This window comes from Pleurodeles waltl, chromosome 3_2 (genome assembly GCF_031143425.1).
Source record: "Pleurodeles waltl isolate 20211129_DDA chromosome 3_2, aPleWal1.hap1.20221129, whole genome shotgun sequence".
Lineage (NCBI taxonomy): Eukaryota > Metazoa > Chordata > Amphibia > Caudata > Salamandridae > Pleurodeles > Pleurodeles waltl.
Window position 1 is genome coordinate 178,342,303 of NC_090441.1, and position 19,408 is coordinate 178,361,710.

The following is a 19,408-nucleotide window of genomic DNA, read 5'->3' on the forward strand; positions in this document are numbered from 1 at the left end:
AAAAATGCAGGAAAAACAAAAAACTAACAAAGATTAGATAGAACAAAAATAAGTAAAAAAAAGGTATGCAGGCACAGTAAAAATACAAGAAAAATATTCCAAATGACGAGAGGTGAAAGTTAGGGAAATAATAATAATATCAAATGTAGACTTTCTGGGGCCAGCAAATTCTCCAGCTACCGCACTGAAGGTGACACTGACACCCTTGTCTCCTCAACCCTCCTCAGACGTTGCCCCTTTCTTCTCCTTTGGTGCTGACGTAAGAAATAAAGAAGATTAAAAAATAGATAGAGGTACAGTTAATCTCCCTAAAGATATTTTGACAGGCAAACACAATAACATTGAACTTTTCTAAATCAGATCACCTATAGTACTAGTATCCACTCAGGTTGACCTATTAATTTCCTACACTTAAGCCCTACTCCAAATTTCTAAACTACATTTGCAACTATGTACCACTACTAATGCATTCATATTGCAATGAATGATCTTTGCTCCTCAACCACCTTTGATGGGCCAGCTCAGTCTCCATTTCTTTCAGTGCATAGATGCATACTATGAAACTGCGCATCACCAGAAGGGCATGCTAACTACTATCTTATTCTTGGTGGCAGAAGAAGTCTCAGTCTGCATGGCATCTTAATTAGTCAGCCCAAACGTGTGCCGATGACAACAATTAGGAAGCTCTGACTGAGCACATGGCTAGCTCAAACTGGATCAGATAATATTCATCATAAAGTAAACCTCTGAGATTCAGCACTGCTATTAGAAAAAAATAGCATTGTGGAAAACATACAACAAATAAAGATCCATTTACTCACTGAGCCCCGACACCTCAATGCCCAGCAGGTCTAGCAGGTCTTGCTTGCAGTCCAGCATGTCTGCCAAATGGAGTGTCAACTGCTGCTGGGTGTGCTAGACCTCAGTGTGCCAACGCACCAACTGACGCCACCTTCACCGCAGCAGTCAAAGCTCCCAAAGGGTGTAACTGCTCCAAGGCCTGCTGCCTGCAGCCAGCATGGAGTAGAGGTGGCCCTGCACAAAAAACACAAGTGCTGCCACCTCTGTCTTGGTAAAAATGCAGTGGGGCTGCTCCTCTTGGCAGCGCTGACTTAGGCAAGGTAAAACGCTAACGCCACACTGGCACCACTATTCCCCTCTGCTGCCCTGCTCTGTCATGGGGTTGGGTGGAAAAAAGAAAGGGGAAGAAATAGAAGGAAGGAAGAAAGGAAAAAAAAGAAGTAAAGGGAAAAGCAAAAAAAAAAAAAAAGTATTAAAAAAGTGACAAACCCCCCCAAAAAATTACAGAAACGTAAAATGCACAAACACAAAGAGACACACTGATGAAATAAAGGAAAATGAGGATTGGATAATTTAAAAAAGGGGGGGGGTTTGAAAATATTATGGTTGGATTAAAGTTAGGCCCACCACTATGCACAGAGAGACTGAGAAAACAAAATGACCGTGCCCATGTGAAGCGCGTTTTGCCATTTGTATGATATTTTCAATGGAAGAATGCGCATCGCACTTCTGAGTGTGGAAAATGTAGCCCAAATGGGTGCACCTAGTAATTCCACCCGCTGGCTGAATTCCATGTAGCTCGCAGAGGTTTTTTAACCACTTTGAGGAGTTCTGCAAAGTAGACTTCTGCGAGCTCTGCCTACCCCTAATTGGAATGCTCCCAGGAGTGTGATAAATGATTTCTGGTGTTTCAATGGTGGCTCAAACTCTACTTGATACAATGCAGCTGAAAGGCCAAGGACACTATAGATTGAAGCATCTTTAATTGAGGTAAGTACTTTGTGAATGCAAGGCAATGGTAACCTGTCAATCCAAGACGAATGTGATGCTGATAATTCTTTAGTAATCTAAATTTATCAGAAAATACATCAGTAAATTCTTTGCACACATATTCTCCACACACAGTAGGATTTACAAGCAGAACTGGTTCCGATCTGTTTGGGTCTAGCTTCATTCCTAGTTGTGTCTTACACTTCAACAAAAGCAGATTTGACCCTCTTTCTGTCACATGTACTTTTCCTACAGTACTCCTGCCTTTGAAACAAATGTGCTTTTTCTTCCTTTCCTTAAGTGGAATCAAATCCCCATTGGAACCCCCTGGTTTGATGTCTAGTTTTTCCAGCAACTATGACTACCTGGAAACATATTCCCAAAAGATTATTTGTCCAATACGTTATACGGAGAACAAGAATCAACAAATACAGTAACAGGTTCATTATTTAATAATGTAATTCCACAGGACTGGAATTTCACATCTTCTCATTTCATCTTTACTTGGAATACAATATCTTTTCTTTTTGAATATCCTGTTCTACTATGTGTTCTTGCTTACTTTGCAATCTCTGCATACCCTGGCAAAGTGCCCTTTCTTCCCACCTTTTCTGCATGTAGAACCGAATGCTTGGTAATTCATATTGTTTGCTTGGTGCCTATTACAGCAAGAATAATATTTCAACCTTTCGTTGGTGATAATTGGTCTTAAGGTTTCCTCCATTTTGTTCCTCAGTGGTGTTCCCTGTTTTTGATCACATTGATATCTATGGTAGACTGCTGTGCGTCTGTATTATTCTTCATTTCTTTCATGCACTCTGCCATGTGTTCAATTCCTACAGCAGTGGTGATTGTTGTTTTAGGTCTGGATTGTTTGCTAATAATTTCTCCTGTACTCTGGGACTGTTTGGACATCTTGATAACTGGTCTTGGACAAAGGAGTCTTCCAAAATGTGAAACTCACAAGAATTGAGCAAACTTTGAAAGCTGATATATGATGTAACTTTCCTTGCACCCTCGTAAAGAATGTATATCTCTCCAAAACAATGTTGATTTTTTTTCCAAAATGTTGTTGAAGTTTATTAAAAGCAAGCTGATATACATCCAGGTATGTGTCTGATTCAGCACCCTCTTCTTCTCCTTGTTGTTGAATAAATGTTCTTATATTTTCCATCCTTATATTCCCAGTCTGGCAATCAAATATGTTGTTTTCTTAATGGTGTAAATTTGTAACCCCCATGGCAATTAAGTAGAATTTTAAAGTTTTGTGCATTACTTCCAAGGAACAAGAGGCTCACCGTCTTCATTTAGAAATGGTGATGGCTGTTACATGCTAGTTGCTGCCATGGTAATGTTCGTAGAAGAGCTGAGGGTGGGAACTTATATTTGACTTATGAAGCTATATAAAATTATGGCTGTACATATGTAGATATATAAACATTTACCATACATTAGACTGCAAGTTTACGTGACCACAATAACAAGGCAGATAATATAGTCGTAGAAGTTTAATATTGAAACCTGGTATGTACGGCAGATACACTTAAGTAATGACACTTGTAAGACATAGGGGATCATTATGAGTTTGGCGGATGGAAAACTCAGTCCGTCAAACTCCTGACAAGGTGGCCGCCACCTACGCGGTGACCTCCCCGTGGAGTCATTAAGAGTTTCCTGCTAGGTCGGGCCCCCGCCATACAGTTTTTTCAAAAATGTTACTGAAAATATTACATTGATATTATCAATGATGCTATCAAAGATGGCATGCGTGCCGTAATTTGTGGGGTAATTAGCAGTGCATGGTGAGGGTGCGAATTATAGTTGCCTTAGGGCACGAGTTAGAGGTACTTGAGGTAACTCTACCTATAACTGGTGAATTTCTATAGTTTTGTATGTTTAAAATGTGAGACTAACTATAACGTCCCTGTAACCTTTGTTTTTTTAAATGAATTTCTATGGGGTTTTTAAATTCTATTTCCTAACTATGATGTCCCAGTAACCTTTTTTTTTGTGAATTTCTATGTTTTTTTTTACGTATAGTAATTTTCATTACTATACGTTAATCGAACCACCATCACGTATGGCCTTTGACCATGCGTGGTTGCGGTTGGCCAGACAGGCCCTTAGGCCAACCCCCTATAAGCACCCACCCTTGCACCATGCACGACCTTCGCCTCTGCGCAGCGGAGGTTGCCTGCAAGACTTGGCCAGCAGCTAGACCCTGTGCCCAACCCCCTAACCACCCAACTCTATGCTCTGCACAGCCCATTTGCCGTGCACAACGGAAGTTGGCCCCGGTCTCTCTGGGTGTTAGAATAGGTGTGAGAGGGTGTATCTCGGGGTGAGAGTGGCTGTGACAGTGTCTATCTTGGTGTGAGAGTACGTACATCAGTGTTTTAGTGGATGTGTCAGTGTGTGCGTGGGTCTGTGAGTGGAGAAATGAGGCTGTCAGTGGGTCTGTGAGTGGGTGTGTGACAGTCTGAGTGGGTCTGTGAGTGGGTGTGTGAGGGTCTCACTAGGGCTGTGAGTGGGTGCAAGAGGGTCAGAGTTGGTCTGTGAGTGGGTGCGTCAGTGTCTGAGTGGGTCTGTGAGTGAGTGAGTAAGTGTCTGAGTAGATGTGTGAGTGGGAGAACTTGATTGAAAGAGAGAGAGAGAAGATATTGAGAGGGAGAGATTTTTAGGCTTTGATATATGATTTACTTAGAATGAGATATTTCTCTACAAATTTAAAATAAAAAATGTATTTGTCTTTTTAAAAATAAAACTAATTTGTACTTTTTTTTTTTTACAAACAAAAGGGGAAACAAGTCTGACAGGACTCGAACCCTGACTACTCAGCATGAAGGTTTAGCAACCTTCACACTAAGCTATATATTTTTATGTTTTTATTTATGTTTCTTAGCCCTTTATGGGCTATCTGGGATCGCAGAAGAGTCCATATTTATTTATTTATTTTTTTAAATATATTTAATAGAAATGCCCTTATGAGCTATATGGCAGCGTGCGGGAAGCCTTAAGGCTTCTCTTGCAGCCCGAATACAGTATAGTTTTGCAGACTCAAAATACAGTGTAGCTCCAGGGGTGGTGGCCCCCGGGGCATGGAGGGGCTGCCCGGCACCCTGCTCAAAATTAGGTGTTGCCCCGGGGAGATGGTGATCCCCAGGGCAGTGGGGGGGGCACACTGCCTGCAGCAAATCAAATACACTTCTCCCCGGGGACATGGTGGTCCCCGGGCAGCAGGTGGGCACACCGTTCTACCACAGTTTAATGTTAATGAAAGCCCTGGGGAGGTGGTGGTCCCCAGGGCAGTGGGGAGGGGGCACACGGGCTCCCCGCATATAAAGTATAAGCCCCGGTGAGGTGGCAGGGTGGTTCCTGGGGCAGCAGGGGGACAGGAGCCCCCCGCTTTTGAAAACAATGCCCCTGGGACTTGGCCCACCCGGGGGCTTTATAGTAATGAAGTGCGGGAGACCGTTAACAACACTTAAACTGATTCTGTTGTTGAAGTGTTATTAGCCAATCAGATCTCTGCACAAGATTAGGTGGGGTCCGTTGCGGATCCGTTGCGTCCCTGTATATACAAATTTGGATTTTCTTTCATTTCTCTGAAACTACTAAACGACATTACACCAAAATAAAAAAGGTCACTTTCTGGACAAGGGCCCTGGTGTATTTGGTGTAATTACGTCCAGTAGTTTTTGCGCTATCGCTATTCAAAATCCCTATGGAAAAATGAATCGGGAAAGCATGTTTTGGGACCCCCTTTTTGTTTTGGGATCACCCCAAAACTTTCCAGGCAGCAGCTGATGGGACTGGCACATTTTTTTGGAAAGTTTTGTGAAGTTTCATCAAGCGGCGCCAAAGATATGGGTGAGTAAAAAAATGCTTTTTATATAGAAACTAGGTCCTAACTATATCTATCTAGTGGCGACATTATAGTTAGGTTCTGAATTTACTCATACAAAACCAATGAAATTCAGCAGTTATAGTTTTTTCAAGTAATCCGGCAGCCCAGAACATACACAACCAATTTTCCTCACGTAAAAGGAAGACACGGACTCCAAAGTTAGAATCTCGGCCTATGTTGGAGTAAAGCACATTGCAGATTCTAACTTTGGAGTGTCTGTGTCTTCCATTTATGTGAGGAAATTTGGATGTATATATATATATATATATATATATATATATATATATATATATATACAAAATAATGCGGCCAATTCAGAATGATGCGCTCAATTAGACAGATCCCTCAGTTAGTTATGTACAATCAAAAGAATTGCACCGCACTCCGTGAAGGTTTACAATCCTTTATTCTTGACAGTGCAACGAACCAACTCGTTGCGACCAAAACGGTCTCTGTCAAAGTTAGTGAGTCCTTTCACTCTGTTGCTTTTTATACTGAAATATCACAATCACGATTCAGAGGCAATATGGGACTAGTACTATATTAGTTCAAAAACAACCTAATTTTAAACACAATTGTTTTTGGGAAAATTAGGTTGTTTATGAACAATATATATATATATATATATATATAATATATATATTTATATATATATATATATATATATATATATATATATATATATATATATATATATATAACTTTTCTAGAATGGTCAAGTTTAGACTCCTATCTTATCTGCCTATTATAAGATCATATATTGTTCCAATTTTCTTTGTTTACAGTGATCAACTATAGTGGCCTTATTTTTATATTATCTGTTTAATACTTAGGAAATCATGATTTGTTGAATATAATTTCTCTCTAATTTGATGATAAACCAATTAAGGTATAGTACCCTACTAAAGTATCATTAGATTGATATAATATGATCTTAAACAAATGTTATAATTTCTGTTCAGGCTATATCTACGTTTAGATCCTTTTATAAATGTACATAAAGCTCCTCCTCATTATTCAAACCCCAAGGGGTCTTGGTTCTTAACTAAATGATGTATTTAGACTCCAACTGTCTCAACTTTATTGTCCTGTACTTTCTCCATGTAATATGCTATTTGTTGATGTTTCCTTCCGATATAATGTTGTTTCTATTCTGTCGTTTTGAATATAAATTGTCAAGTCCAAGAAATTAATTTAATTTTGAATTGTTTCACATGTAAATTGTAATCCAACATTATTAGAGTTCAAAATTGAAAAATATGCCAGAAATTATTTTGTGATCCATGCCACATAATAAATAGGTCATCAATGAACCTCACCCACAATGCAATTTTCTCTACATACAACTCATTGGTCATGTCCATGCTATTTCTCTTTCCCACCAACACATTACTAGGTTGGCATAGTTTGGCGAAAGAGAAATGCCTATGGCTATTCCGCACATTTGCTGAAAAATCTCATGATTAAACAAAAATATATTATTTTTGAGACATAACTCAATCATAGAGAGTAACATCTTGGAGTGTTTCACACATCAATCAAACATGAAATAGAACATTCCAATGGCCCTTAAAACCCATGGGGCCCTGGGCAACAAACAATCAGCACCAACTGTGGACGATGGCTCTGGGACTGGGACTAAGAATGGCGGGCACCATAGAGGAGGGCCAATCATTCCGGATATGTTTAAAAACCCTCAACCCACAATCCACCCACTCCCCCTAGCCGGGGGGACGGCTATGGCTACAAGTTTGATGCAGTTGCAGGAGTTGGTAGAACACGGCGATTTCAACGGCGGTTTGGTGTCTTCTGCAAGCAACAACACCCTTTCTCAGGTCAGTGTTGATGGCATTGAATGTCTGGATATGACTGTAGCCTCAGTAGAACGTACTCTGACTGGCCTATTTGTCTCCGCTCCCAGCCCTAATTTTGAGGGCCTATTGACTGTGATTGGAGAGGGAGAGAGTTGCACCACGCAGGGTTCCAGCATAGTAGAAACTACAATGCAAGCACAAGGCTTTGAGAATTTGAGGTGCAGTGGCAGGGCAGAACCACACATTCTCTGGCAAGTGAAGGTTCTCGGAGCCTTGGTAATACTCTTGTGGCTGTTTCCAATAATAGGGTTGGGAAGGATGCTTACCTCTGTCAAAACGAGGTTATAGAGAACTTTCTTTCGCTATCAGATCATTCCAGGGATTCGGATGACTCCAGTGCTCGTTTGTCAATTGATTCGGAGTCTCACAGCAGCTGTATCGCCTCTACAACTTCTATGACGGGCGGACTGTGAAAAAATGTAGGGAAGGAGCTACAGAGGCTGATCTTGCAAAAATAAACCCGGACAAAATTAGAGAGAAGATGAAAAAAAAAAAGAAAAAATCTGTAAGTAGGGTAAGAGCAATGTCATGGGATTACACAGGTACTCAACAATTTCAGCATAATTCAGACAATGTGTTGAAAGGATCGGGGGATTTTGTCACTGGCTTCGTTGGAGATGGTGTGCCTCCATCTTTGCACCTTATCTATCAAATTATGATGACATAGCATAAACAGACACATGCCGATAATAAGAAAGCCAGGGTTGCAAGTAAACAGCTGCAAATTGCAGTAAGTAAGATTGCAAAGATCTGCACAGAGATTGGGGAGCGAATCACTACGATTGAAACTCGCACCAGTGTGTTAGAAACTGAACTGGCAAATCTTGTGGTTCTAAAATAAATTAAGAAAAAAAAAATTTCTCTATAAAAACCTATTGGCCTGGAGGTAAATCTTTGAGTGTGTGTTCTCATTTATTACCTGTGTGTGTATAACAAATGCTTAACCCAACCCTCTGATACGTCTGCTGCTTGACCACACTACTACAAATAGAGTATTAGTATTATCTAGTATTGCCACTATCACACTCTAAGGGGAACCCCTGGACTCTGTGCACACTAGCTCACACTATCTGTATATACAGAGCCAACTTCCTACATATATGTATGCGTGTATAAATATATATATATATATATATTTATATATATATATATATATATATATATATATATATATATATGTGTGTGTTTGTATTCTGTTGACAATTAAAGAGATGTATAGAATTAATTAAAAGTTATTTGATTATATTTTCAAGAAAATTAATGATAGATTAATTTCTAAATTAAAAAAGATATTCAATTATTTTTAAATACATAATAAATACATTTATTGCTAAATTTTAATTCAATTTAGTATTATTTCCTATTTGGTTTTATTTTATGTCCCTACCCCCATTATTTTCTATGGCAGGGAGTTTCAGTACCAGTCGTTGGCCATGTGTGGTGCTGAATTTACCCCAGCTCTAAGCTGGAGTACATTAGTCACTGTTTTGGGTTCTTTCTGCATTTCTATGGGCTGTGCGAGCTTTAGAAGTGCAGTTTGTGAATTCCAATGAACTTACTTTTTTATGGGTAGGTGCATTTCCTTCCCTAAGACCCTCCTGAACCCTCTCCAAATCCTTACTTACTCCTCCCCAAACCCCCTGATATTTAGTGGTAACTTAGCCCCATTTTTCAGCCACTGCCCCCAGTCCCTCACACATTTATGTTACGTAGTAAGCTGACATATTTGAGGATCTCTCCCTAGAAATGATTGAAGAGGTGGATATTTACATTCATAGGTTTCTGAATTGCATTTTGAAGTAATTAAGTAGTAGTACTGTAGTACTACTTAAACTAAGAAGTACTACTGCAGTACTACTTTATTGCTACAAAATGCAGTTTGTGAATCAGGACCAACACGTGTTTGTTCTCACAATCAGGTCTCCACTTATTAGGATATACCCACTGGTTTGCAAGACAAGTCTATTCAAACGTATTGATATTGAAGAATTCCATTTTATAGTAGTGATAGGTCAGCTTGTTGTTGGGCTAATACCTTAAGATTTTTTTTATCTGTGATTGGTTCTGGCCATTTGTAGTGGTATCACAAATTAATATGCCGATTAATTGTCATCCTCATTTTAATTTGTCATTCACAGGGGACAGACTTTCATTTCCTGGTATCCTCTTAGTCTCTTAGATTATGGTGATGTGATTATCTGTCAATTCAAGTTAGTATTTTTGCTGTTTCTTTATGGAGAATATGATTTTTATATAATTTATTTTATAGATTTTGAAGATCAAAACAAGGTACAGTGCAGTGCAGTTAGTACCATACGGATTATGAAGGTAGCAAATACCACAGATCAACATAGCAGTCATTCAAACCCATAAAAACTCCACCACCTGCCCCAGATTTTGGTGTGTTTATGAGGGCAGCCATACCTATATATATATATATAAGCTTTTCTAGACTGGCACACCAACCCATGGCTGCTCGTCAAGTCGCTAGGGTCTGTGGGGTTACATAATTCCAGTTCTGTGCTATTTCTCTTTTTGTAATTCTGGTGCTGAATCCTAAAAGATACCTTCCAGTAGACCTAGGAGAGCTATGTGTGGTCTGTGCAAATGGCCGTTCAATGACTTGGGATAAGGCACTGAAGACAGAAGAACAAATTTGCAATCACTGGGCATTGCCTAACCACAAAGAAGAAGTCAAGAATGAAGACAGCACACTGCTCTGTGCATCAAAAACAGGAGGATGAAGGTTGTCTTTCAGCCCTTCACAAATGTATAGATGTTAGATATGTGAGGTGGCGGTAATGTAGTTGCATGACCTGCAGCATCTCATCCATTCCCAGTGTGAGTGGGGTTATCATGGCATCCCTCCAATCATAATTATCCCCTTCCATTTCATATTCAGAGCCCCAAAGATGGTCCATGGGGTTAATTAGCAAGGATTTGTAAATGCAGGAAATGTATCTTCACCTGAGGGGCCCCATGAGAAGATTGGCTTTCAAAGGATTGAATTCAGGAAGTTTGTGAAGATGGTCAGCTATGGATAACAGAGCATGCCAGAGTTGAGAGTATTAAAATAATTGGGATTGATGTAATTAAAAGTCCTCTTGTAGCTCCTGGACTGTCCTCATGTGAAACATTCCCCGAGGCTTGAAGAACCGATGAGGTACCATCTCCTGAAGACTTCCAAATGCGAATCCTGACCCAGCCATGGACCCCTCCACAGTGGAGTCTCCACAGTGACCCTCTGCTCCCTTCTTATATACAGTAGTGCAAAGCCAGTCACCATGATAATAGCACCAACTGGGGTATTACTGGCATGGAGCAGGAATGGGGACTTCATACATCATATTCAAAATCTTCTCTGGGTAACATATGAGAGAGCTCAGTGTGAAAGGCAAGATTTGACCAGCCTCCTTGAACCACTCTTCGAGGACTACCAGCTGGGATGCCCAATAATACAAATGCATGTCTGCCATATCCAGGCCCCAACTGAAGGTGGATGTATAAATTTACTGAATGCAATGCAAGGTGGTTAGGCTGTCCACGGGAAGGACAGTATTCTACTTTGGATCGCGTTGTACCACAGTTGCAGAATAGGCAATGGAAAATTTTGAAACACGTAAATACATTTGGCCAGCACAAGTATCTTAAACAGTGCTGCCCAACCCAAAATATTGACCAATCGTTCAGCCCATTTCTGGTGATTCATACATATCTGCGACACTAGCAGGTTGAGATTGAGGTTTCTGTCAGGGAGGTGAGGAGCACTATATGGATGCCTAAGTATTGAAACTGAGCATAGGGATGGGGGTTTGCCAGTCCATTGCCTCTCCCCCTCCAGTGAGGGGGACCAGAAGGGATTTTTTCCAGTTCACTCATAGGCCAGAATCCTGCCTATAAAACTGCAGTATGTGGAGAAGCTGTGGACCGGTACTGTCCGGACGAGCGAGGACCAGCAGCACATTATCTGCATATAGTGCAATGCGATTCTCCAATCCACTCCCCTGTCAACATCAGGACAGTGCGCGCTCTACGGGCGACGTAATGCAAAAAGCCAATCCTTATGTAATATAATAATTGCATGCATTATGCGTTAATGCAGTATGTTAACCTTTTGCATTGCAGAGATTCATCTTGAAACGTCAATAATGCTGTTGGCAATGTATTGCTCATTTTCAAGACTTTGCTGCAGGATTACAGGGTGCGGTTAGGGTGTGGTCCCTATCCTGAGCCTTTCTAGAATCCTTTCCTGCAGTCTGGCTGGGTGCGGCATGTGGGCGGGGCCTGGGTCTATTTAAGGGACCCAGCCCAGCTCCACGTGCTCACTATTCAGAGGTCCCGGTGCAGAGCAGCAGCATTTTCCTGAGCTCCTGTTCCGGAGGCCCACCTAGGATTTCCAGACCCTGTCCTCATTTCCTTGGTGATCTTCAAGCAGGGCGGTAAGGTGGAGGTCTGGTTAGGCCCCCGACTCCGTATTCAGAAATACTTGAGTTTTGGGCCTTTTGGTTAATTTGTGGTTGCAATGGTTTTCTTGGCATTTAACTCTTGCAGTTCAGATCGGCAGAGTGTGCAATCATTTCCTGGCATTTAAACATTGATGGTTGAACCGGTAGCAGTGTGCATGATCCATTCTTGGCATTTAACTCTTGCAATTCAGATCGGCAGTGTGCGCGATTGTATCTTGGCATTTAAACCTTGATGGTTGAATCGGCTGCAGTGTGCGCAATTCATTCTTGTCAATTAACCTTTGTAACTCAGATGTGCAGTGTACGTGATCGTATCTTGGTATTTAAACCTTGATGGTTGAATAGGCAGCAATGTGCGCGATTCATTCTTGGCAATTAACCCTTGTAACTCAGATCGGCAGCGTGCGCGATCATATCTTGGCCTTTAAACCTTGATGGTTGAATCGGCAGCAGTGTGCGCGATTCATTTTTGGCATTTAACTCTAGCAGTTCAGATCGGCAGTGTGCGCGATCGTATCTTGACATTTAAACCTTGATGGTTGAATCGGCAGCAGTGTGCTCGATTCATTTTTGCCAATTATCCCTTGCAGCTCAGATCGGCAGAGTGCACGATCGTATCTTGGTATTTTAACCTTGATGGTTGGATCGGCAGCAGTGTGCGCGATTCCTTCTTGACAATTAACCTTTGCAGCTCAGATCGGCAGAGTGGGCGATCGTATCTTGCCATTTAAACCTTGATGGTTGAATCGGCAACAGTGTGCGCGATTCATTCTTGGCAGTTAACCCTTGCAGCTCAGATCGGCAGAGTGTGCGATCGTATCTTGGCATTTAAACCTTGATGGTTGAATCGGCAACAGTGTGCACGATTCATTCTTGGCAGTTAACCCTTGCAGCTCAGATCGGCAGTGTGCGCGATTGTATCTTGCCATTTAAACCTTGATGGTTGAATCGGCAGCAGTGTGCGCGATTCATTCTTGGCAGTTAACCCTTGCAGCTCAGATCGGCAGAGTGAGCGATCAAATCTTGGCATTTAAACCTTGATGGTTGAATCGGCAGCAGTGTGCATGATTCATTCTTGGCAATTAACCCTTGAAGCTCAGATCGTCAGAATGCGCAATCGTATCTTGGCATTTAAACCTTGATGGTTGAATCAGCAGCAGTGTGCGCGATTCATTCTTGGCAATTAACCCTTGCAACTCAGATTGGCAGAGTGTGCGATCATTTCGAGACATTTAAATCCTGATGGTTGAATCAGCAGCAGAGTGTGTGATTCATCCTTGGCATTTAACCCTTGTGTTTCAGATCAGCAGAGTGCGCGATCATTTCTAGGCATTGAAATCTTGATGCACAGTTTGATATTAAAATGGATAATAATTTCTAAGCAATTGAATCTTGAAAGTCAAGACAGAGTGTGACCTTGCAGTATCATTCATGAGTCTATTGCAGTTTATTCATGAAAACTAATGTGTTCATTGATTACTGTTATTATGTAGTTGCTATTCCAAGAAATAACTTGAGTCAGTTCAAGGTTCAGAGCATAAGATTTTATTCAAAAAACGCTCATATGAAAGTTTGCATAATCCTTCTTTATTTTCCAGGTACCCAGCGCTAATAAGGTCATAATATAGGAAAGCTCTTGATCATTCATGTTGTCAGTATGTAAATATGAGGAACAAAGTTTATGAAAGTCAATGTGAATAATCTTGCTATTGTGTTCTTCACTTTTGCTTCCACAGGTCTCCTTCCCCGCTGTTCCCAACCTAAAACCCCATCCCCCACTTGGCCATTCTTTATCTCTGTGCTATAATAGCTAGTAGAGTTTGGAGCTGCCAAGAAGTGGACATTTGGGAACAGGCGCAAACCCAGAGGATCCGGACTCCGTGACATCCCCCACTTGAACCCCCATACCTATGTATCACATCTGATCCAAGCCGCAAGGGGCTCGGTGGCCAGCTCAAAGAGTAATAGTGACAAAGAGCAGCCCTGTTTGGTGCCTATCTGGATCAGGAAGGCACAGGTGAGAACCTTGTTGGCTCACTTGTGCTCGAGTTAGGATTTATAGGACTCCAACATAGCACAGGAAGCATAGGCCAAATCGAAGTTTCAGAAGTTCACCCATCCGAAAATCTTAATAGATGGATTAAAGGCTTTTTCAAAATCTAGTAGCATGAACATGCATAGGCCAACCAGCCGATGCCAGTAAGCTAAGATTCCATTAACTCTCCATATACAGTGCCTTGTCTCTTGGTGGGGGATGAACCTGCAGAGGTCTGGATTTACCAGGGCTGCCAAGACTCTGATAAGTCTATTAGCCAGCAGCTTTGCATAAAATTTAAGTTCACTGTTTATGAGAGAGATTGGCTGGTAAGAGGAACCGCTTTGGAGGCATAGAGTGGGGTGCCCAGAATTGTGTTACACAACGATCATGGGCAGGTCCAAGCTGCGCAGGAAGCAACCCCTTTCCATCGCTCCACTATTCATGAACATCAATGGTGGCAGTAGAATTTCTGGTAATATTCAATGTAGAAGTCACCCTGGCTCAGTTTCTTGCCAGATTTAGGGGCATATTTAAGGAATGTGGGGCTGCAGCTAGTGCAGCACCACTTTCCTTGTGCCCCTTAGCGCCCCCTCCTACCGCCACCATGTGTGCACTGTATCTAACATATGGTGCACCATGGCACAGGGTAGGGGCCAATAGCATCATTTTTATTGATGCTTGTGAGAAACTAGCCTCTTTCTAGCCTTGTTATCCCCACTTTTGGCCTGTTTGTGAGTGTATGTCAGGGTTTTTTCACTGTCTCACTGGGATCCTGCTAGCCAGGGCCCAGTGCTCAAAGTGGAAACCCTATGTTGTCAGTATGTTTGTTATGTGTCACTGGGACCCTGCTAGCCAGGACCCCAGTGCTCATAGGTTTGTGGCCTATATGTATGTCTTACCTGTGTGAATGCCTAACTGTCTCACTGAGGCTCTGCTAACCAGAACCTCAGTGGTTATGCTCTCTCTGCTTTCCAAATTGTCACTAACAGGCTAGTGACCAATTTCACCAATTCACATTGGCATACTGGTACACCCATATAATTCCCTGGTATATGGTACTGAGGTACCCAGGGTATTGGGGTTCCAGGAGATCCCTATGGGCTGCAGCATTCCTTTTGCCACCCATAGGGAAATCTGAAAATTCTTACACAGGCCTGCCAGTGCAGCCTGAGTGAAATAACGTCCACGTTATTTCACAGCCATTTACCACTGCACTTAAGTAACTTATAAGTCACCTATATGTCTAACCTTCACCTGGTGAAGGTTGGGTGCAAAGTTACTTAGTGTGTGGGCACTCTGGCACTAGCCAAGGTGCCCCCACATTGTTCAGGGCAAATTACCCGGACCTTGTGAGTGCGGGGACACCATTACACGAGTGCACTATACATAGGTCACTACCTATGTATAGCGTCACAATAGTAACTCCGAACATGGCCATGTAACATGTCTAAGATCATGGAATTGTCACCCCAATGCCATTCTGGCATTGGGGAGACAATTCCATGATCCCCCGGGTCTCTAGCACAGAACCCAGGTACTGCCAAACTGCCTTTTCAGGGTTTGCACTGCAGCTGCTGCCAACCCCTCAGACAGGTTTCTGCCACCCTGTGGTCCAGGCAGCCCTGGCCCAGGAAGGCAGAACAAAGAATTTCCTCTGAGTGTGACACCCTCTCCCTTTGGAAATAGGTGTGAAGGCTGGGGAGGAGTAGCCTCCCCCAGCCTCTGGAAATGCTTTGATGGGCACATATGCTGCCCATCTCTGCATAAGCCAGTCTACACCGGATTAGGGATCCCCCAGCCCTGCTCCGGCGTGAAACTGGACAAAGAAAAGGGGAGTGACCACTCCCCTGACCTGCACCTCCCAGGGGAGGTGCCCAGAGCTCCTCCAGTGTGCCCCCGACCTCTGCCATCTTGGAAACAGAGGTGTTGCTGGCACACTGGACTGCTCTGAGTGGCCAGTGCCATCAGGTGACGTCAGAGACTCCTTCTGATAGGCTCCTACCTTTTTTACTAGCCTATCCTCCTTCCTAGGTGGCCAAACCTCCTTTTCTGGCTATTTAGGGTCTCTGCTTTGGGGAATTCTTCAGATACCGAATGCAAGTGCTCATCAGAGTTCCTCTGCATCTCCCTCTTCACCTTCTGCCAAAGGATCAACCGCTGACTGCTCAGGACGCCTGCAAAACTGCAACAAAGTAGCAAAGACGACTACTGCAACCTTGTATCGTTTCATCCTGCTGGCATTCCCGACTGTTTCCTGGTGGTGCATGCTCTGGGGGTAGCCTGCCTCCTTCTCGCACCAGGAGCTCTGAAGAAATCTTCTGTGGGTCAACGGAATCTTCCCCCTGCAACCGCAGGCAACAAAAGACTGCATCACCGGTCCTCTGGGTCCCCTCTCAGAACAATGAGCGTGGTTCCTGGAACTCAGCAACTCTGTCCAAGTGACTCCCACAGTCCAGTGACTCTTCAGTCCAAGTTTGGTGGAGGTAAGTCTTTGCCTCCCCACGCTAGACTGCATTGCTGGGTACCGCGTGATTTGCAGCTGCTCCGGCTCCTGTGCACTCTTCCAGGATTTCCTTCGTGCACAGCCAAGCCTGGGTCCCCAACACTCTAACCTGCAGAGCACAACCTTCTGAGTTGTCCTCCGGCGTCATGGGACTCCCTTTTCTGACTTTGGGTGGACTCTGGTTTACTTCTCTTCTAAGTGCCTGTTCCAGTACTTCTGCGGGTGCTGCTTGCTTCTGTGAGGGCTCCATGACTTGCTGGGTGCCCCCTCTGTCTCCTCATCCAAGTGGCGACATCCTGGTCCCTCCTGGGCCACAGCAGCACCCAAAAACCATAACTGTGACCCTTGCAGCTAGCAAGGCTTGTTTGTGGTCTTTCTGTGTGGGAACACCTCTGCAAGCTTCTTCACGACGTGGGACATCCATCCTCCAAAGGGGAAGTTCCTAGTCCTCTTCGTTCTTGCAAAACACAAAGCTTCTTCCATCAAGTGGCACCTTCTTTGCATCCTCAGCTGGCATTTCCTGGGCATCTGCCCACTCTCGACACTGTCGCGACTCTTGGACTTGGTCCCCTTGTCTTACAGGTACTCAGGTCCAGAAATCCACTGTTGTTGCATTGCTGGTGTTGGTTTTCCTTGCAGAATCCCCCTATCACGACTTCTGTGCTCTCTGGGGGTTGTAGGTGCACTTTACACCTACTTTTCAGGGTCTTGTGGTGGGCTATTTTTCTAACCCTCACTGTTTTCTTACAGTCCCAGCGACCCTCTACAAGCTCACATAGGTTTGGGGTTCATTCGTGGTTCGCATTCCACTTTTGGAGTATATGGTTTGTGTTGCCCCTATACCTATGTGCTCCTATTGCAATCTATTGTAACTTTACACTGCTTGCATTACTTCCTTTTGCTATTACTGCATATTTTTGGTATTGTGTACATATATCTTGTGTATATTTGCTATCCTCATACTGAGGGTACTCACTGAGATACTTTTGGCTTATTGTCATAAAAATAAAGTACCTTTATTTTTAGTATATCTGTGTATTGTGTTTTCTTATGATATTGTGCATATGACACCAGTGGTATAGTAGGAGCTTTGCATTTCTCCTAGTTCAGCCTAAGCTGCTCTGCTATAGCTACCTTCTATCAGCCTAAGCTGCTGGAAACACCTCTTCTACACTAATAAGGGATAACTGGACCTGGTACAGAGTGTAAGTACCCCTTGGTACCCACTACAAGCCAGGTCAGCCTCCTACAATGCTATTGATGTACGCAGCGTACATCTGCAGAGTACATAGACCCCATTATAAATAATGGAAGCCCCCTTTTAATGCTTGCTCTAGTTCGGTCAACTTCAGGGGTCAACCAAGGTATGTCCTATCAGCGGTGCCGAAGGTTGGGAGAGTGCTATCTGCAATCAGTGGTGTAATCATCTCCTTTGGGAGCCTTTCTCGCTTGCTGTATATGAACTGATAATAATGTGCAAAGATCTCCGCTATCTGAGTGCCAGTGGTCCCCTATACCCCAACAGGTCACCACCCCTGGGATTACTCTATGGCAATATCATGGGTTGCTAGCCAACAAAGTAGTTTACCAGATTGGTGGTCCCGCTTGCACACTCGTCTCATGGAAACAATCCAGTATGTTTGTGCTTCATTGAAGCATAACTGCTGCAGGGCTGATATATGGACCTGTAGCTACCCCTCCACTGAGATGGTCAGGGCCACCCCGACTGCCTTCTCAAGCTTCATGATCTTGGTTTCCAGTTCAGTTATCTGTTGCTGTTTTTGCCATTCTCAGGCCTTCAAATGAGATCTAGCCATTCCCTGCATATAGACCTTATTGACAGCCCAAAGGGTGCCCGAGGAGGCCACTAATCTCTTATTTTTCTCTAGGTACACCTGCAGTTGTTGTGAGAGAAATGTAGTGACCTCTTTAGCTACCAAGCACCATGCATTGAGATGGCATATTGGTTGAGAGTGTAATGACCAGTGAGTGATCTAAGATCTCTGGGGGTAGAATGTATGCTCCAATGGTAGTAAGAGGATCGGAAGATGGGAGGAAGAAAAACGATGAATGAGCAGTTGAGTTTTATGGACTGCGGAGGAATGGATGGTCTCTGTGAAAGTTCCAGACACTCCATGTGTTACTGAGTCCGAGGCCCGACACCCATTTCAATAGTCCTCCTTCACTACCCATGGTGACCCCTATGGCCCTCAAAGAGTCCTTCCCAGAGAGCATTATGATGTTAAAGTCCCCTCATACTATCATGGTCCCATGGGGGAGTCTAAGCACCAAGGTTGTAACCAATTCCAATGTCAGGGCGGACAGTTGCAGGGGCTCAGAACCACTGATTAGATTATAGGCCCGCCCTTTCATTATTCTCTCAAGTGACACATACCTGCCCTGTGGATCCATTTCAGCTCTGGAGACCATCATGGACAGATTTTTGAGCAGCATTAGCGCCACCCCTCTTGAACCCCTTGTGTATCCTGAGTGTTATACCCTGTTGTAGTAGTTTCTGACCAAAAAAGGACACTTAGCATGTATTAAATGAGGTTCTTGGAGCATCAGAACTGCAGGCATGTGGTGCTTTACAAACTCAAGGACTCTCCCCCTTTTTTATGCGATCATTCAGACCATTGACGTTCCATGTCATGACCTGCAAGTCATGCATGCTTGGGCTTTGTTTTGTAAGACAGTGTGCAAGGCGTGTAGTAAGCAACTTGATCAAGGCTTTGATTCACATCACCCTCCTCCACTTGAATGTATACTACCACGGTGAGATGTTGTTAAACCACACTGGATTATAAAACAACATAAAAGTGAACAGCA